We start from the raw sequence: 21,452 nt of genomic DNA on the forward strand, positions 1-21,452 counted from the left end.
CCCCACAGCGCGACACACAATACTCGCCGGAAGCGGAAGCCGCGCCGAGAGGCTCGTGTCAGTGGAAGCCCGGGTGTCGGCGGACGACCGCGGGAGGGCCTAGCGGCGCCTGCGGAACAAGAAGGCGGGGGGCCGGAGGGGAGAACCAGCAGGAGGAGTGAAGGGCGAGAAGAGACCCGGAGGGGCAGGTGGCTGAAATGCGGTCGTTCAGGTGACCCGAGGAAGCCTCTGGAGAAAGAGGGCCGCGCATGCGCCTGGCGAAGCGCTGAAGCCCATTGCCAACAGGGCGCCTACGGGCGCCGGGGCAGGCGGGACCGTCCCGCCCAGGGTGTGGGCCCGGGCTCTGACCCGGCTCGGGCTGGTCCCGGTTGGGGCTGGGAGCCGCCGGGGGCGGGGCAAGGGCGGGTTGCGGACATTGAGCTACACTGCTCCTCTCTCCAGGCCAGTCCCGGGAGAAGGTGGCTCGCCGAGTCGGCGGCCAATTACGTGGTGGACCTGCGGGTCTCAGCTGGCACGTCACTTCCGACAAGTTGAGTTTAGCCTTTTAACATTCAAGGATTAGCTCAGTCTTCCCTCCCGTGGGCTTCGGATGCTTGGTCACCTTGTCCTTGCTAGGCGAGCTTTACGGAAATGATCTACCTCCTCCGATGGAGTGGGAACCCCGAAAGAGCTGGTACTGTGACTCTGCTGCTCACCTTTGTGTCCTTAGCTCCTCGCTCGGTGCCCGACCGCAGCGAGCGCGCCGTGAGCACCCGTTCTGGGTGCGAGCCAATCCCGTCTTTTTCCAGTTTTGTGGCTTTGGCTTGAGTGTCTCCGCAAGAGCAGATGGTGGTTGTGCGGGGACTCCGGACTCCTGCGTTATAGCCTCCTTACTTTCCTCTCCTGTTGCTGGAAGCTTCGCAGCCCTTTGACTTTGGAGGACGAGGGCGAGATGATGAGGCTGGGGAAGAGTCGGCGGACAGAGGTGTGATGAGACTGGGAGGAGGTGCTGAGTTGAGTTGATGGAGCTGGGGAGGAGTGGATGCTGGGTAAGGGGGTGATGGGACTGGGGAGAAGTTGGGGCCGGGGAAAGGTGTGCTGTGGCTGGGCAGGAGTTAGTGCTAAGAGTAGACACTGCTGGTAGGAAAAAGTTAGTGCTAAGAGTAGACACTGCTGGTAGAAAACGCAGCTCGCCCCGCCTTCCCTCTGCCAACACTTGGCATACAGAATGCTAACAGAAAGAAATGAACAAATTTTTGGTGTACCCTTCGAGGTGAAATGGCCCAATGGCCCAACTTGTTCCTGTGTAAGTTGTGATGCTGTTTACAAACACTGTGCAGTATTTAACTTCTCATCCTGGGAGCCAGGAACATTTATTTGCAGAAAATATCTCATGTGGGAGGTATAAAGTTTTAGGGTCAGGCATGCTAAATAAAGCTGGTCTGCTTTTTCTTCACTGTTCTTTGCTTTTTGTTCACTTTTTTTCAGTAACAGTGATTTGAAGAGTATTAAACTTGATAAAATTACGTTTATTAACTTTTTTTCCCTCATTGTTATTTGACCATTGGGAATTTTAGCAGCAGTACTCTTTCTAGTTCACGGACTGCCTCATTCTAAGGTAGGGTAGTTTGAAAGCCACAAACTGGGCGGTCAGCCTCTTTATCCTTACTTTATAGGGAACGTGGTGAGGTTTGGTTCTGGTTATGATTTGTAACTTTTAAGGTGTTGGCTAGCACTTCATTCTGGCTTTCTGTTTGTAGGTGGCCAGGGGTGTGGTAATATTAAGCAAATTTCCAGGAGGAAGTGCATTTCTGAGGAGTATGAAGAATGTGGTGGCCTGGAGACTAATAGATTATTAAGATGACTTTACGCTCAATATGGAAGGAAAGGGGGGAGAATGTCTAGGTAAAACTATAAAATTATGAAGGGCATGTACTATGTCATAGAACAGGGTTTGGCAAACCTTTCCTGTAAGGAGCCAAATAGGACATCTTTTTGGCTTTGTTGCCCATACTCAATTCTGTCTTTGTAGTATGAAAATAGCGTTAGACTATACTAAACGAGTGAGCGTTGCTGAAATTTGAATTTCATATAAATTCTTCACTTGCCTTGAAATTTTATTCTTCTTTTGATTTTACCCCCAATCATTTAAAAATGTAAACACATATCTTAGGTTGTGGGCTGTACAAGCACAGGTAGCAGACCATAGTTTGCTGACCCCTGACATAGAACAGTAATGAAGTACCCAGTATTTTTCAAGAGAGAATGCCTGGCAAAGTGGGTGAACACAATGCTATGATCTCTTATTTCCATCTGTCTATATGATAACACAAAATAATAATAAAGGAAATTTGAAATCTTAACACAAATTTGTTATGACCTGTGAAACTTGGTCGGCTGAGATTTATGAATATACTAAGATACAAGTACATTCTTTAAACAAGGAAAGGTATTCGTTGTCTAAAATTAAACGGGACTGTAGTTCAGGAGAGGTGGAATAACACTGAATTGTGACGTTGATTTATATCAACAAGGGATTTCCAACATAGGAGTATGCAAAAATGAGTAATAGTAATATGAAGGATAATTAAAACAATTTAAATATACACTTCAATATTGTTTTTATATCAGTAAAAGATATATCTGATATATCTTTTATATCAGAAGATATCTTGGAACCACTGAGTCATATAGAGGAAAAGGATGTATTAGCAGTGCAGGTAGAAAACTGGTTGAGGTCAGATATGAGATATGGTAGGCTGGGGAGGGAGAGGGTTCAACTGTCCAGACTTCTGAAATTCTTCCTCAGAAAAAGGCAAAGCATCTAATTTTCCCCCATCATTTTTTTAAATTATAAAAAATTTAAACTGCCGAAAGACGGTCGTCAGTCTTTTTATACTTTACACTGTGCTTTTTATGCTTTACACACTGTGGTTTTTATACTTTATACTGGCTGTCTTTTATCTTTCCAATTCAGTAACATTGGAACTACCTTGTTCTTTTTCAAGTCTATATCACTGCTTCATTGTGTAGATACATAATTTATTCAGCCATTTTGTTTAGAGAAGACATTTAGGGTTTTTCCAAGTCTTATTAAATAAAGGCTCTAGTGAACATTCTTGTACATCTATCTTTTTCCCTCAGTTTTATTGTGATATAACTGACGTATAACACTGTGTTAGTTCAGGGTGTACAACGTAATGATTTGATATATTTGCCTATATGTCTTTTTTTTTTAACTTCTCAATAAGGAATGTATCTTTTTTTTGAATTTTATTTAATTAATTTTTTTAAACAGCAGGTTCTTATTAGTTATCCATTTTATACATATTAGTGTATACATGTTAATCCCAATCTCCCAGTTGATCCCACCACCACCACCCCGCCCCCCGCCACTCTCCCTCCTTGGTGTCCATACCTTTGTTCTCTACATCTGTGTCTCTATTTCTGCCCTGCAAACTGGTTCATCTGTACCATTTTTCTAGGTTCCACATATATGCGTTAATACACAGTACTTGTTTTTCTCTTTCTGACTTACTTCACTCTGTAACAGTCTCTACATCCATCTACTTCACTACAAATGACCCAATTTCGTTCCTTTTAATGGCTGAGTAATATTCCATTGTATATATGTACCACATCTTCTTTATCCATGTGACTGTAGAGGGGCATTTAGGTTGCTTCCATGACCTGGCTATTGTAAATAGTGCTGCAATGAACATTGGGGTGCATGTGTCTTTTTGAGTTATGGTTTTCTCTGAGTATATGCCCAGTAGTGGGATTGCTGGGTCATATGGTAGTTCTATTTTTAGTTTTTTAAGGAACCTCCATACTGTTCTCCATAGTGGCTGTATCAATTTACATTCCCACCAACAGTGCAAGGGGGTTCCCTTTTCTCCACACCCTCTCCAGCATTTGTTGTTTGTAGATTTTCTGATGATGCCAGTTCTCACTGGTGTGAGGTGATATACCTCATTGTAGTTTTGACTTGCATTTCTCTAATAATTAGTGATGTTGAGCAGCTTTTCATGTGCTTCTTGGCCATCTGTATGTCTTCTTTGGAGAAATGTCTATTTAGGTCTTCTGCCCATTTTTTGATTGGGTTGTTTGGTTTTTTTTTACATTGAGCTGAATGAGCTGTTTATATATTTTGGAGATTAATCCTTTGTCCGTTGACTCGTTTGCAAATATCTTCTCCCATTCTGAGGGTTGTCTTTTCGTCTTGTTTGTAGTTTCCTTTGCTTTGCAAAAGCTTTTAAGTTTCATTAGGTCCCATTTGTTTATTTTTGTTTTTATTTCCATTACTCTAGGAGGTGGATCAAAAAAGATCTTGCTGTGATTTATGTCAAAGAGTGTTCTTCCTATGTTTTCCTCTAAGAGTTTTACAGTGTCCGGTCTTACATTTAGATCTCTACTCCATTTTGAGTTTATTTTTGTGTATGGTGTTAGGGAGTATTCTAATTTCATTCTTTTACATGTAGCTGTCCAGTTTTCCCAGAACCACTTATTGAAGAGACTGTCTTTTCTCCATTATATATCCTTGCCTCCTTTGTCATAGGTTAGTTGACTACAGGTGCATGGGTTTATCTCTGGGCTTTCTATCCTGTTCCATTGATCTATATTTCTGTTTTTGTGCCAGTACCATTTTGTCTTTTTTTTCTTTTTCATTTTATTTTTATTTATTTATTATTTTTGGCTTCATTGGGTCTTCATTGCTGCACGCAGGCTTTCTCTAGTTGTGGCGAGCGGGGGCTACTCTTCATTGCGGTGCGTGGGATTCTCATTGCAGTGGCTTCTCTTGTTGTGGAGCACAGGCTCTAGGTGTGCGGGCTTCAGTAGTTGTGGCTCACGGGCTCTAGAGCACAGGCTCAGTAGTTGTGGCGCACGGGCTTAGTTGCTCTGCGGTATGTGGGATCTTCCCGGACCAGACCTCGAGCCCGTGTCCCCTGCATTGGCAGGCGGATTCTCAACCACTGTGCCACCAGTGAAGCCCTATCATATTGCCTTGATTACTGTAGCTTTGTTGTATCAGTCAGGGAGTCTGATTCCTCCAGCTCCGTTTTTTTCCCTCAAGACTGCTTTGGCTATTGGGGGTCTTTTCTGTCTCCATACAAATTTTAAGATTTTTTTGTTCTAGTTCTGTAAGAAATGCCACTGGTAATTTGATAGGGATTGCATTGAATCTGTAGATTGCTTTGGGTAGTATAGTCATTTTCACGATATTGATTCTTCCAATCCAAGAACATGGTATATCTCTCTATCTGTTGCTATCATCTTTAATTACTTTCATCAGTGTCTTATAGTTTTCTGCATACAGGTCTTTTGTTTCCCTAGGTAGGTTTATTCCTAGGTATTTTATTCTTTTTGTTGCAATGGTAAATGGGAGTGTTTCCTTAATTTCTCTTTCAGATTTTTCATCAGTAGTGTATAGGAATGCAAGAGATTTCTGTGCATTAATTTTGTATCCTGCAACTTTACCAAATTCATTGATTAGCTCTAGTAGTTTTCTGGTGGCATCATTAGGATTATCTATGTATAGTATCATGTCATCTGCAAACAGTGACAGTTTTACTTTTTCTTTTCCAATTTATATTCCTTTTATTTCTTTTTCTTCTCTGATTGCTGTGGCTAGGACTTCCAAAATATGTTGAATAATAGTGGCAAGAGTGGACATCCTCATCTTGTTCCTGATCTTAGAGGAAATGCCTTCAGTTTTTCACCATTGAGAATGATGTTTGCTATGGGTTTATCGTATAGGCCTTTATTACGTTGAGGTAGGTTCCCTGTATGCCCACTTTCTGGAGAGTTTTTATCATAAATGGGTGTTGTGTTGAGTTTTGTCAAAAGCATTTTCTGCATCTATTGAGATCATACGGTTTTTATTCTTCAGTTTGTTAATATGGTGTATCACATGGATTAATTTGCATATATTGAAGAATCCTTGCATCCCTGGGATAAATCCCACTTGTTCATGGTGTATGATCCTTTTAATGTGTTGTTGGATTCTGTTTGCTAGTATTTTGTTGAGGATTTTTGCATCTATATTCATCAGTGATATTGGTCTGTAATTTTCTTTTTTTGTAGTATCTTTGTCTGGTTTTGGTATCAGGGTGATGGTGGCCTCTTAGAATGAGTTTGGGAGTCTTCCTTCCTCTGCAGTTTTTTGGAAGAGTCTGAGAAGGATGGGTGTTAGCTCTTCTCTAAATGTTTGATAGAATTCACATATAAAGCCATCTGGTCCTGGACTTCTGTTTGTTGGAAGATTTTTTTTTTTTTTTTTTTGCGGTATGCGGGCCTCTCACTGTTGTGGCCTCTCCCGTTGTGGAGCACAGGCTCCAGACGCACAGGCTCAGCGGCCATGGCTCACAGGCCCAGCTGCTCCATGGCATGTGGGATCTTCCCAGAACGGGGCACGAACCTGTGTCCCCTGCATCGGCAGGCGGACTCTCAACCACTGTGCCACCAGGGAAGCCCTGTTGGAAGATTTTTAATCACAGTTTCAATTTCATTACTTGTGATTGGTCTGTTCATATTTTCTATTTCTTCCTGGTTCAATCTTGGAAGTTTATACCTTTCTAAGAATTTGTCCATTTCTTCCAGGTTGTCCATTTTATTGGCATACAGTTGCTTGTAGTAGTCTCTTAGGATGCTTTCTATTTTTGCAGTGTCTGTTGCAACTTCTTCGTTTTCATTTCTAATTTTGTTGATTTGAGTCCTCTCCCTCCTTTTCTTGATGAGTCTGGCTAAAGGTTTATCAATTTTGTTTATCTTCTCAAAGAACCAATTTTATTGATCTTTGCTATTGTTTTCTTTTTTTCTATTTCGTTTATTTATGCTCTGATCTTTATGATTTCTTTTCTTCTGCTAATTTGGGTTTTGTTCTACTTTCTCTAGTTCTTTCAGGTGTAGGAAGCTAAGATTGTTTATTTGAGATTTTTCTTGTTTCTTGAGGTAGGATTGTATTGCTATAAACTTCCCTCTTAGAACTGCTTTTGCTGCATCCCATAGGTTTTGGATCATCATGTTTCGTTGTCATTTGTCTCTAGGTATTTTTTGATTTCCTCTTTGATTTCTTCAGTGATCTGTTGGTTATTTAGTAACATATTGTTTAGCCTCCATGTGCTTGTGTTTTTTATGGTTTTTTCCCTGTAATTGATTTCTAATCTCATAGCATTGTGGTCAGAAAAGATGCTTGATATGATTTCAGTTTTCTTAACTTTACTGAGGCTTGATTTGTGACCCAAGATGTGATCTGTCCTGGAGAAAGTTCCGTGTGCACTTGAGAAGAAAGTGTAATCTGCCATTTTTGGATGGAATGTCCCATAAATACCAATTAAATCTGTCTGATCTATTGTGTCATTTAAAGCTTGTGTTTCCTTATAATTTTCTGTTTGGATGATCTGTCCATTGGTGCAAATGAGGTGTTAAAGTCCCCCACTATTATTGTGTTACTGTCGATTCCCTCTTTTATAGCTGTTAGCAGTTGCCTATGTATTGAGGTGCTCCTGTGTTGGGTACGTGTATATGTGTGTGTGTGTGTGTGTGTGTGTGTGTGTGTATGTGTATATATATATATATATATATATATATATGTAATTGTTATATTTTCTTTTTGGATTGATCCCTTGATCATTATGTAGTGTCCTTCCTTGTCTCTTGCAACATTCTTTATTTTAAAGTCTATTTTTTCTGACATGAGTATTGCTACTCCAGCTTTCTTTTGATTTCCATTTGCATGGAATATCTTTTTCCATCCCCTCACTTTCAGTCTGTATGTGTCCCTAGGTCTGAAGTGGGTCTCTTGTAGACAGCATATATATGGGTCTTGTTTTTGTATCCATTCAGCGAGCCTGTGTCTTTTGGTTGGAGCATTTAATCCATTCATGTTTAAGGTAATTATCGATATGTATGTTCCTGTTACCATTTTCTTAATTGTTATGGGTTTGTTTTTGTAGGTCCTTTTCTTCTCTTGTGTTTCCCACTTAGAGAAGTTCCTTTAGCATTAGTTGTAGAGCTGGTTTGGTGGCACTGAATTCTCTTAGCTTTTGCTTGTCTGTAAAGCTTTTGATTTCTCTGTTGAATCTGAATGACATCCTTGCCAGGTAGAGTAATCTTGGTTGTAAGTTCTTCCCTTTTATCACTTTAAATATATCATGCCACTCCCTTCTGGCTTGTAGAGTTTCTGCTGAGAAATCAGCAGTTAACCTTATGGGAATTTCCTTGTAAGTTATTTGTTGTTTTTCCCTTGTTGCCTTCAATGATTTTTCTTTGTCTTTAATTTTTGTCAATTGATTACTGTATGTCTCAGCATGTTTCTCCTTGCGTTTATCCTGCCTGGGACTCTCTGCACTTCCTGGACTTGGGTGGCTATTTCCTTTCCCATGTTAGGGAAGTTTTTGACTATAATCTCTTCAAATATTTTCTCTGGTCCTTTCTCTCTCTCTTCTCCTTCTGGGTCTCCTGTAATGCGAATGTTGTTGCATTTAATGTTGTCCCAGAGGTCTCTTAGGCTGTCTTCATTTCTTTTCATTCTTTTTTCTTTATTCTGTTCTGTGGCAGTGAATTCCACCATTCTGTCTTCCAGGTCACTTACCTATTCTTCTGCCTCAATTATTCTGCTATTGATTCCTTCTAGTGTAGTTTTCTTTTCAGTTATTGTATTGTTCATCTCTGTTTGTTTGTTCTTTCTTCTAGGTCTTTGTTAAACATTTCTTGCATATTCTCAATCTTTGCCTCCATTCTTTTCCCGAGGTCCTGGATCATCTTCACTATCATAATTCTGAATTCTTTTTTGGGAAGGTTGCCTATCTCCATTTCATTTAGTTGTTTTGCTGGGGTTTTATCTTGTTCTTTCATGTGGTACAAAGTCCTCTGCCTTTTCATTTTGTCTATCTTTCTGTGAATGTGGTTTTCCTTCCACAGGCTTCAGAATTGTAGTTCTTCTTGCTTCTGCTCTGCGCGTATGTCTTTAAATTGTCATACCATCTGTAATGGTAGGACAGATTCCTGGAAACTGAGCTCCTGAGTCAAAAGGCATGGAAATTTAAAATTCTAATTGTCTTCTAGTTTCCTTCCCATAAGGTTGTACCGATTCCTGCCCACACCAGCATATATGAGATAGTCTCTTTTTACAGTGGAGCCAGTGTTGACATTTTCATATTTAAAAGTTTTTGCTAATTTTTTTCATTAAAAAATTTTAATGATTGTATAACACATCTTGTTCTGCAGGTGACATACATTTTCCAACCTTTTATTAGCAGATGGGCATTTACTTAGTTTCCTGTTGTTACTTAGTTTCCTTTCTTTTGCCTTAGTTTCCTCTTTATTTTATTTTATTTTGCTGCTGCATAAATAGTGTTAGACTAAAGATTCTCTGAACATTTGTCCTTATGTGCTAGTGGATTCATTACTGTGAAAACGGTTCTGGGGTTGAAGGGTATTATTTACAATCAGCTCTCTGTATCCGTGGGTTCTGTATCTGTAGGTCCTGCATCTGTGGATACAGAGGGCTGCCATTTTTTAGAAGGAACTTGAGCATCAGTGGATTTTGGTATCTGTGCGGAACAGCTGTAGTACTAATTTTTATGGATATTTCATTACTGCATTTTTTTCTTTTTAATTTTTTTGTTTTGGTTGTGTTGGGTCTTTGTTGCTGTACGTGGGCTTTCTTTAGTTGCGGAGAGCGGGGGCTACTCTTCGTTGTGGTGTGTGGGCTTCTCATTGCGGTGGCTTCTCTTGTTGCAGAGCATGGGCTCTAGGTGTGCAGGCTGCGGTAGTTGTGGTAGTAGTAGGTGGATTCTTTTTTTTTTTTTTTTTTGTTTTTTGCGGTACGCGGGCCTCTCACCGCTGCGGCCTCTCCCGTTGCGGAGCACAGGCTCCGGACGCGCAGGCCCAGCGGCCATGGCTCACGGGCCCAGCTCTGCAGCATATGGGATCCTCCCGGACCGGGGCACGAACCCGTATCCCCTGCATCGGCAGGCGGACTCTCAACCACTGCGCCACCAGGGAGGCCCTAGTAGGTGGATTCTTAACCACTGCACCACCAGGGAAGCTCCCTTACTGCTTTTTAAGAAGGCTGTTATTCTTTATATTTACCTTGGCAGCAGTGTATGAGCTTTCCCCTTTCCCACATCCCCAGGAGAGAGAGTTATTATCTGCTTTTATTTTTTTCTGGCCAGTAAAAAATGTCTTGGTTATTTGAATTACACTTTTTCTTACTTAGTAATTTTGAATATCTTTTTGTTGTTATTGTTTGTTTGTTATTGGGATTTGTTTTCTGTGCATTTTCAGTCCTGTCTTTTGCCTGTTTTTCCTGTTGGGTTGTCTGTCTTTTGCTTATCAATTTATACATCCATACTTACACACACATGACATACTGTCCTCATTAAGAAATCTAGCCTGACCCTCAGATTCTAATTTACTTTCCTAGGTTTTCTTACAGTGTTTTTTACATTTAAGTCTTTATCTTTGTTTTTAAAAATATGTAAAGGGAAGATCTTTATTTTTCTCTGGAGCAGTGCTGTCCAGTAGAAATAAAATGCAAGATACTTATGTAATTTTAAGTCAAAGCTGCATTAAAAAAAAGTAAAAAGAAACAAGTGAAATTAATCATAATAATATATTTTATTTCACCAACTTAACCCATTATATCAAAAATATTTTTACATGTAATCCACTTTAAAGAATTATTAGTGGGATATTTTATGTTTTCTCAGACTAAGTCTTTGAAATCCAATGTATATTTTGCACTCATATCAAATCTCAGTTCTAGACTAGGTGCATTTTAGGTGCTCAGTGGCCACATGTGGCTAGTGGTTACTGTTGAATAGCATGCGTTAGATGGCTTAGATGGATGGCTAGTTGTGCTAGCTACATTTATTAAATAATCATCCTCTTTTCATTGAGTTAAACTGTCACACTTGTCATATCTGAAATTCTTTCATAGTGAGATCTGTTTCTGGATTTTTGATTCTATATTCTAATCTTCTATTTATCTCTTCTTAACACCAACACCATAGATTTTATTTCATTGATTTTATAGTATTTTCTGAAATCTAGACAGGCAAGTCTCTCTTTCCTGTTATTTTTATACTTTTTCTTAGATGTTTTTGGACATGTATTCCGTATACAATCTGAAATCATTTTTTACTGTTCCCTCCCATCAAAGAAAAAGAGAAAAACCTATTGTGATTCTAAATGGAAAAACATTAAATGTATAATTTAATTTGGGTATTGTTGGCATTTTTTATGTGTCTTCCCAGCCAAGAATGTGGTTTGCTTTCCATTTATTTAGGTCTTGTTTTATTTCTTCAATAAGATCTTCATTTTTAAAAAAAAATTTATTTAATTTTGGCTGTGCTGGGTCTTTGTTGCTGAGCACGGACTTTCTCTAGTTCCTGCAAGCGGGGGCTACTCTTCGTTGTGGTGCGTGAGTTTCTCACTGTGGTGGCTTCTCTTGTTGTGGAGCTTGGGCTCTAGGCGAGCTGGTTTCAGTAGTTGTGGCACATGGGCTCAGTAGTTGTGGCTCGTGGGCTCTAGAGCGCAGGCTCAGTAGTTGTGGCGCATGGGCTTAGTTACTCCATGGCATGTGGGATCTTCCCAGACCAGGGCTCAAACCTGTGTCCCCTGCATTGGCAGGTTGATTCTCGACCACTGTGCCATCAGGGAAGTCCCAAGAGCTTCATTTTTAAAAAACAGATTAATTTAGCATTTTTTTGGCTGTTATGAATGGACATTTTCCCCCAGTTTCTGATAAGCATACCAGGTGCTTCATTGCTTGGATAAAGTAAGAAATAATTGATATTTGACTATTTCTCATGTCTAGACCCCCATCACAATCTCTTACTTAAGTAAAATTTTAATTATAGAATTCATTTAAGTATTAACTGGCACTCCGTGTTTTCATAGGTTTCCCCAGACAGTTCTCGTGCATTTGGCCAGAGAAGCTCATTTGAGATCTGCTAATCTGTATGCTAAAGATTCTTAAAATTTCTTTCTGGCTTATATGTCTTTCCTGAAACTCACACATCTGGAGCTCAACATGTATGAACTGAGATTTTTCCCTCTCACTCTTTCACAACTAATGTGTTACTGAGTTCCAGGAATTCTTCTTAACTGCTGCCCTTTTCTCCCTCCCTAGAGCATCAAAGAATTTGTAGATATTTTTTAAAAAACTACTGCAGAGATGAAAGGGTCTCAATTTATAGAGCCTTCAGAAGTAAATTTCCCTGCCCTTTACATCACCTGTGAAGGTGCTCTTTTGGTTTGAATTGCTCAGTCATTCTGTTGCTCTCACCAATACCCCTTTCCATGTGCTAATACAGTTATTAGCGTTGATATCTATCCTTTTCTGTCTGAGAAGATAAAAAAATCCTAAATCCTAGGGCACATAGAAGGAAAACATGTACTGGGAGGGGGGTATGTATTAGTTTCCTAGGGTTGCTATAACAAGGTATCACAAACTGGTGGCTTAAAAGAACAAAATTTATTCTCTCACAGGTCTGGAGGAAGACTGAAATCAAGGTGTTGGTCACGTTGATTGCTTCTGGAGGCTTTGAGGGAGAATATGTTCCATGCCTCTCTCCTAGCTTCTTGTGGTGGCCGGCAATCCTTTGTGTTTCTTGGCAGTCTCTCTCTCCACTGTCACATGGTGTTCTGTGTGTGTGTGTGTGTGTGTGTCTGTGTGTCTTGTGTCTGTGTCCAAAATTCCTTCTTCTAAAAAGAACATCAGTCATTGGATCAATGGCCACCTTAATCCAGTATGCCCTCATTTTAACTTGATTACATTTACAAAGACCCTATTTCCAAATAAGATTGCATTCTGAGGTTCCTAGTGGACATGAATTTTGGGGGGACACTATTCAACCCAATATAGGGTGTAAATTTTAAATTTCACTGGTGTCTGTAGACACTTCACCAGAGAGAAGTTTCCATGATACTGCAATATCCAGATGTCCTTGATGTACACATTGAGTTGGTCAGTGGACTAGTCAGATTGTAGAACCATGGCTGCTACTTGTTCATATGGAAATATTTGGTTATGGGAAGCTAAGAGAATTAGTACTAAGTAGGAGAAGTTGAAAATAGTAACTGGCATAAAGATGATTTTTCTAACCACTTTTACGTATGCTCTCATTGTCAGCTGAGCCTGGGAAATTTGCCACTTTTGATCATCTGACTCTGTGTCATGATACCACCTTGCTTGATTACTTGGTGCCAAGGGGATCATACCAGAGGTCATCCCGGGTATTCTTTGGTCTGTAGGCAAAGCCTTTTTTCAAATCACACAAGTGCAAGATGTGCTTATCTAAGTGGCACTTCAGTAGAGGAATCATGGGATTGTCAAGCTCTCCTCCACTCCCCTTACTTGATATGCATAGAAGAGGCACTTTTACCTCCAGGAAAGATTGCAGAATTTGGTTTTCTTGATTCTCAAGCTGGCTCTATTTTAGGGAGGGGATCAAAAGGAGAAGTGGCTGCTCCTAGTACAGTGAGTATGTATTCTATAAATGTTTGCTGAATTAAGGAATCTTTTTCTCATAGGGGTAGCTGTTGGCATAATACATAGCTAATATTTATCTATATAGTGCTTTGTCTCCTTTGACTTCCACAACATTAGTATGTGGAAGGTTTTATTACTCCAGCTCTCCACACTGCCAACTTATCATCCATCAGAACTAAGTTATTGTTATTTGTAGTTCCCTAAATCTAGTGCCCTATTTCACAGCTTGATGCCTTTGTTTTCCTGGATTCTTCCTAATCTTGCTCCCACCTCCAAGTTGTTAATATTTTTCTTTGCAAAACTTCTGTACTTTTATAGTATTCTTGAACTATTGATGTTTTTACATCTGTCCTCCACTGGACTAGGAACTACTTGAGAGCAGAAATTGTCTTTGTTTTCCCATTGCTTCACAGTGTCTGACACACAGGAAGCCTTAGCTCAAAGAAGGAGATCAAGGCTTGGAATGAATGAGTAATTTGCCTGAGGTCACACAGCTGGTGTATGGCAGAGCCAGAGGAGAATCTAGATCCTTAACCACTCAACAACTATAAAGAAGAAAACACTGCACGGGTGTCAGGAGACCCAAGGACTAACCTTGAGTTGGCAGCTCTTGTGTTATCCTACCTAGGTGAGATTCTTTACCTTTATGGTATCAATATTTCGGTTCTTGTTTGTAATGCTCTTTTTAGGACCATCAACCAAAGGGTCTTTTTGTATGCATTTCTTCCAAGGAAATTGAAAAAGTCTCAATTCCCTATAGATTCCTTTTAAGATAAGTCGCTGAAGAGAACTGTTGGCTATAATGAAGGTATAAAGAATTTCCTTTTCTGGCTCAAGAGTATCCCTCCTATGAGGAGTTCAGACTAGGTGCTCTCTAGGGCCCTTTTGGATTTTATATTCCAAGTCTTTCTACCTCACCTGAATGCTCTCCATTGATGACTCCACTACCCTTTATTCTTTCTTTCCCTCATCTTCATGTTGAGATGGAACGTTTCCTCAGGAGCGACCACCTTCTGCTCTCCATGGTCCTGAAAAGATGTCTCTGGGTTTCCTGAAAGTTTCTGTTTCCCAAATGCAAATTTGAGTTTTGATTGGTTCTTGAAGAAAAAGAAGATGGCAGATGATCTACTAATGACTTACTGGAAAACACAGGAGAATGAAAGGCACTACCCAGGTGGTAGAGTCAGATCTTCTGTTATTTTGCATTTCTCCATCTCTCCCTCTTTCTTTTGGCTGCCTCAGTGAGTCCAACTCTGCTTCTCTTGTTGCTGAGGTCTCAGACCTTATGATTTACTCTAGAGGTGTTGGCATAACTGAGCTCAGATTTAGGATTAAGGAGATTAGGACTGGAGAAGGATTAGGTAGGTTCCAGAGGCTGATGGGTTTATCTGTCAGAGAGACTTCAGGAGCTCTGTATCTCTCACACTCAGGCCTTTGTCCGCTCTGGGAGCAACACAGTGTTGTCACTGATCATGCCCTGATTCACTTCAGTGAATCCCTGAGGAACTAGAATGTCCTCCCTCCCATCCTAAGAATTCCACTGCTTAGGAAGTGACCCAAAAGTGATAGCCTCTAAAGTCCTCTCCCTGTTCCCATAGAGCACCACAGAAAGATTCCAGGTGGAGATCCTGACCCTTAGGATGTGAAACTACTGGAATGAGATTTTTTTTTCTTTCTTTCTTTTTTTTTTAAAGGGCATTTTCTTTGCTGTTGATATCCAGTGCTTCACTGCTTTGTTAATTATGTTGTGATTCCTCTCCTGTATCCCTCCCATTTAATTAATTGCCAGTTTCTGACATTTCTAAACATCTTAGCTGTCCCCTCCTTCCTTTTCCACTTTGACTGTCCTATTTCAGGCCCTTCCTATACTGTGACAACTGACTCCCTACCTTTATCTGAGCATTTGGTCTCACTCCCTTGCCTCACTCCCAGTCTTTCTTCTGTACTGCCTCCTCGGTGATATTTCTGACTCAGAACTCTGTAGTATTCCCCTATTCAGTCATCCTTGATGATGACTTTTATCCTTCACTGATTGGGTAAGACCTAAATCTCTCTGGAATGGCTTACAAGGCTCTTTATGATCTTGTCCAATGGGCTGTCCTAACTTTATAGGTGGGAGATTTGTGAGGAAGAACAGGCCACTTGTAGAGAAATAGACACTGCATCTTTGTGCACTTAGGTATATGGGGGATTCTATATGTGATCCCATTCAAATGTAAGGAGAGAAAGTTTAAAACAGCTTTCTACAGTCTTCGTTTTGGCTGGTGAAAGGAGCAAAGTGAAACTTCTTGTTTGTCAAACTGAGCACTTTCTAGGGAAGCCAAGATCTTGCAAACTGCTCATGGAAATTACTCTTTTTCTTTGCAATAGAGGTGGGCCATGGACCACTGAGGACACTCATTAAGCATGTACTCCTCAAATATTGAAGGAAGAGTCCATCAGAAACAAACTTTTATTGAGAGACTGTGTTAGGCATTGTGCTAGGTCCCATTGATACCAGTGAACAAGACAGACATAGTCCCTTCAGGAATCTGAGGTCTTAGCTGGGAAAAGAGACAGCTAATTCCAAAATGTTCCTCCAGAGATATAGCCAGTTCCAAACTAACTGTAGTCTTGATCATAACTCCTTTATTTTTTTCATAACTCCTTTAGAGTTATTGTTTTCATAGTCTTTTTTCTTTTATCAGTCTTTATAGTGCTTCCTCTTTTTTGCTTTCAAATCAGAATTTAACAAAGCCTTTATTGGCCCCGCTGACCTCTGTAGCAACAATCTTCCCTTTGCTGCAGTGAGAGAAGTGGTCTGCATTTATTTTACTTCCCTCAATTCTCATCTTTCCCCATAGGGGCCCAGTGTGCAGTGGCTGCAAACAGCAGCCTCCTCGGTAGTGTATGCAGCCTGTTGCCTGAATGGGTTGCCCTAAGGGACCTTGGAGACAGCCCTTTCCAGTGGACATTCATGACTGGCATGCTGTCCCCAATCTAGGCTCCAGACAGGTATTGCGGCGTCTTTGGAAAGCTCCAGGGCACAGTGGCCAGGGTCCACATTGGCCAAATCATAATGTCCATCCACACCAAGCTTCAGAACAAGGGAGCATGTGATTGAGGCCCTCTTCAGGGCCACGTTCAAGTTCCCTGGCCGCCAGAAGATCTACATCTCCAAGAAGTGGGGATTTACTAAGTTTAACGGGGATGAATTTGAAAACATGGTGGCAGAAAAGTGGCTCATCCCGGATGGCTGTGGGGTCAAATGCATCCCTAATTGTGGCCCCTGGACAAATGGTAGGCCTTGCACTCTTGAGAGTTTTGGCGCTATCCCCTTCTTACTCATGCCCACCAATAAATCCTACTTCCCTGTCAAAAAAAAAATTCTCATCTTTCTTTGACTTCTGCAGTCCCACTTCTTCTTGCCACTTAATTTACACTGTCTTCCAGTGGTCCTCAGAGGCCTTTCCTTAGTCTTCTCTATGGCACCTGACACCACTCATGGTGCTCCCTCCTTAGTCTCAGAGCACTGTTGGATACTGTCCAGTCTGCTCAGTCTCTCCCTTTGTCTCCACCACCTCTTCCCCCCTGCCCCCCCACTTGCCTCTCCCATGAACCTCTAACAGACTCTTCCTCAGCACCCTCCTCACATTCCCAAGATAAGCTGAGTCAAATTTTGAAGTGAAAAGAAGTTTTATTTGGACATCATCTGCATTTCTTTTTTTTTAACATCTTTATTGGAGTATAATTGCTTTACAATGGTGTGTTAGTTTCTGCTTTATAGCAAAGTGAATCAGCTATACATATACATATATCCCCATATCTCCTCCCTCTTGCATCTCCCTCCCACCCCCCCATCCCACCCCTCTAGGTGGTCACAAAGCACCGAGCTGATCTCCCTGTGCTATGCAGCTGCTTCCCACTAGCTGTTTTACATTTGGTAGTGTATATATGTCCATGCCACTCTCTCACTTCGTCCCAGCTTACCCTTCCCCCTCCCCGTGTCCTCAAGTCCATTCTCTATGTCTGCGTCTTTTATTCCTGTCCTGCCCCTAGGTTCTTCAGAACCATTTTTTTTTAAGCTTCCATATATATGTGTTAGCATACAGTATTTGTTTTTCTCGTTCTGACTTACTTCACTCTGTCTAGGTCCATCCACCTCACTACAAATAACTCAATTTCGTTTCTTTTTATGAGCTCCACTCTTGCCAACACCTTGATTGCAGCCTTGTAGGCACCCTGAAATAGATGACCCAGCTTATGCTGTGCTTGGATTGCTGACCCACAGAAACTGTGAGATGCTGTGAGATCCTCTTGTTTGGGGTAATTTGTTATGCAATAATAGATAATATATTGCTGATGTATGGAAATGCCAACTGTCCAATAACTGGAGGCCTGGGGGCCCATGGCAAATTATAGACTCCTTTGCCAAGTGTTAAAAACACCACTGATCCAACTGGATGGTGACTTCTTGCAGCCCCACTCACTGGGAGAAGAAGGAACCCCAGGTTCTAATTAGCTTGTTATTCAGGCTACCCAGCATGAGCTCCCAGTGTTATTTCAGACAGTTCTGCTTCTTGCATCATAAAGATAATAGAATAAGACTAGAGTGAGTTAATGAGGTTAGGACAGTGGGTTATAGACCCCCTTATATAGGGATGTGTTTTTCTAGACACTTGAAATCTCACCATGAGGAGAAAGAGTTGTTGAAGGTACTAAATAAACTTAAAGGAGTTTCCAAGAAAATGTCAGTATCTTAACTAAGAAGTAATTTTGTGACCTCAAAGAGCAGGAAACAGGAAGCTGTAGGTAAGCTGTGGTAGAAGTGAAGGCTGATTTCTAACCAAATAAATTTCAAGAGAAAAAGCCAAAAAGAATCAGTAAGTTAGGAGACATAGCAACCAAAATCAATGAGTACATCTCTTTGGATCCTGGTTTAAACACCTCAGTTGTTAAGAAAAAAATATAATTAGGGAAGTGTGAACATGCACTGGATGTTTGATGATGTTAAGAATTCTTATTTTTAGAAATGATATTGTAATTATGAAATTTATAAAATTAATTTTAGGGATACATTAAAAATATTACAGATGATATATCTATAATTTTGTTTAAAATATCCAGCATGTACTGGGGGAGAACTAGGTGGGAATATAAATGATGCAAGGTTGATTCCAACTATATGACATATGGAAAAGGCAAAACTACAGAGACAAGAAAACCTAGTGGTAACTGGTGGGGTGGGGTGGGGTAGGGAGATAAACAGGCAGAACACAGAGGATTTTTAGGGCAATGAAAATGCTTTGTATGCTATAATAATAATGAATAGATGTCATACATTTGTTCAAACCATAGTATGTACAACTCCAAGAGTGAACACTAAGGAAAACTATGGACTTATGATTATGATGTGTCAATGTAGGTTCATCCTTGGTAAAAAATGTACCATTCTGGCAAGTGGTGTTGATAATGGGGGATACTGTGTAAGTGTGGGGCAGAAGGTATATAGAAAATCTCTGTACCTTCCTCTCAATTTTGTTGAAAATCTAAAACTTTTATAAAACAATAAAATCTTTTAAAAAATTTAAAAAAATACACATACAAAGCAAAAAAAACCAAAAAACAAAATAAAACCTGTTCAGTAGAAGGACTCAATAGCAGAATTGAGCGGGCAGAAGAAAGAATTTGAAGATAGTTCAATAGAGTTTATCTGGTATGAAGAATTGGAAGAAATAAGAATAAAAAAATATGAACAGAGCCTCAGATACTGTGGGACAACATCAGTACCAACATATGCATAATAGGAGTCTCAGCAAAGGAGGAAAGAGAAAAAGCAGAAAAAATAAAGAAATAAAGGCTTAAAACTTCCCAAATTTGATGAGAAACTTGAATCTATACACTCAAGAGATGTAAGATGATCCACACCAAGACACATTATGGTCAAAAGATTGTGAACAAAAGAAAAGAGAAAAATTTGCAAGCAGTAGGAGAAAAAGCTCATTACATATTAAACACACACCCACACACAATAAGAATAACAGCTAAGTTCTCATCAGAAACAATAGAGGCCAGAAAGCATTGATACATTCAAAATGAAAAGCAAAATAAAGCTAAACAAAAACACAGAAACCAGCAAATAACCTGTTAACAAAGAATCTTATATCTAGCAAAACTATGATTTGAAACTGAAGACAAAGACATTCCCAAAGACACTGAGAGGATTTATTGCTAGCAGATCTGTTTTACAAGAAATACTATAGTTAAGTTCTTTAGGCTGAGAAGAAATGACACCAGACAGTAACCCCAATCTGCATGAAAAAAAGAGCACCAGGAAATATGAACATAATTATGAAAAGCATTATAAATGTATTTTTATCTGACTTAAATTATATAAAGCAATAATAAATTTATTGCATTGGGCTTACAACATCTTCAGATGTAATATATATTCATGTGAATAATTGGACAAAGGATGGAGGAAGGAATGGAACTCTTTTGGAGTAAGGAAATGACAAAAATGGTAATTTGAATCCACAAGAGGAAGAGTACTGGAAATGCTAAATACAGAGTTTAAAATGAAAGGCTCAAGTATGCTTTTTCTCTTTTCTCAACTTCTTTAAAAGAAAATTATATAGATCAATATGATACTATGTTATAAATATAGATTTGTAATATATATAGATGTAATATATATGACAATAATAACACAAAGGAGAGGAGTCATAACAAAACTATATCAGAGCAAGGTTTCTGTGCTTACTGGAATTAAATTAGTATTTATCCAAAGTATATTGTGGGGCTTCCCTGGTGGCGCAGTGGTTGAGAGTCTGCCTGCCAATGCAGGGGACACGGGTTCGTGACCCGGTCTGGGAAGATCCCACATGCCGCGGAGGGGCTAGGCCCGTGAGCCATGGTCTCTGCCTGTGCGTCTGGAGCCTATGCTCCACAACGGGAGAGGCCACAACAGTGAGAGGCCCGTGTACCACAAAAACAACAACAACAGCAAAGTGTACTGTGATATGTTAAGGTAGATATTGTAATTCCTAAAGAAACCACTATAAAATAATTCAGAATTACACTTAGAAATGAACAAAATAATTTATATGGCTCATAGCAAAATATCTACTTAATAAAAGACAATAAGGAAGGAACAGAGGAACAAAAAGACGTGAGATACATAAAAAAATGAAAAAAAATGGTAAATCCACTCAGATAAAAAATAACATTAAATGTGAATGGATTAAACATACATAGTTTTCTGTGCTACATAATAAGTGATCACAAACCTAGCCCCCAAATCAACACACATTTATTATCTCACAATTTCTGTGGGTCAGGACTTCAAGTATACCTCAGCTGGGTTCTCTGCAAGGCTGTATTAAGGTGTCAGTTGTGTTCGTAACTGGAGGATTGACTGTAAGATCCACTTCCACACTCACTAAGGACGTCAGTAGAATTCAGTTCCCTGTGGTTATAAGACTGAAGGACTTGACTTCTTGCTGGTTGTTGGCTGGAGGTTGCCCTCAGCTCCTAGTAGCCACCCTCAGCTCCTTGTCACATGGGACTCTCAACATGGCTGCTGCTTCAAAGCCAGCACAGGAGAGTGTCTCAAGAAAGTCTACTAGCAAAACAGACTCTGTAGCAATGTGATCATAGGCATGACATCCCATCACTTTTGCCATATTCTCTCCGTTAGAAACAAGTCAAAGGTCCCAGAGACAATCGAGGGGAGGGTTATAATAAAAGGGCATAAATATTAGAAGATGAGGATCATTAGGGGTCATCTTAGAGTTTGTCTGCCACAGAGAGAACTTCTTTAACCTGATAAAGAGCATGTATGAAAAACCTAACATCCTAATGGTGAAAGAATGAATGCTTTCCCCCAAGATTGAGAACAAGGTATGTCTGCTGCCACCATTTCTATAAGCATTGTACTAGAGGTTATAGCTAGTGCAATTAGAAAAAAAAAAAAAGACATCTACATTGGAAA

The 21,452-nt window shown here is 40.1% G+C and overlaps 1 long non-coding RNA gene across 1 annotated transcript in view; it reads left to right on the plus strand.

Moving 5' to 3' along the window:
- The first annotated feature begins 70 nt into the window (after nucleotides 1-70).
- The window catches only part of LOC307059366, a 35,180-nt gene continuing 13,798 nt past the window's right edge, over nucleotides 71-21,452 (plus strand). The window contains exon 1 of the long non-coding RNA XR_013811126.1: nucleotides 71-211. This is a non-coding gene — a long non-coding RNA (uncharacterized lncRNA). The remainder of the gene's footprint in view (nucleotides 212-21,452) is intronic.

The sequence above is a fragment of the Hyperoodon ampullatus genome (genome assembly GCF_949752795.1).
Source record: "Hyperoodon ampullatus genome assembly, chromosome: 10".
Classification (NCBI taxonomy): Eukaryota; Metazoa; Chordata; class Mammalia; order Artiodactyla; family Ziphiidae; genus Hyperoodon; species Hyperoodon ampullatus.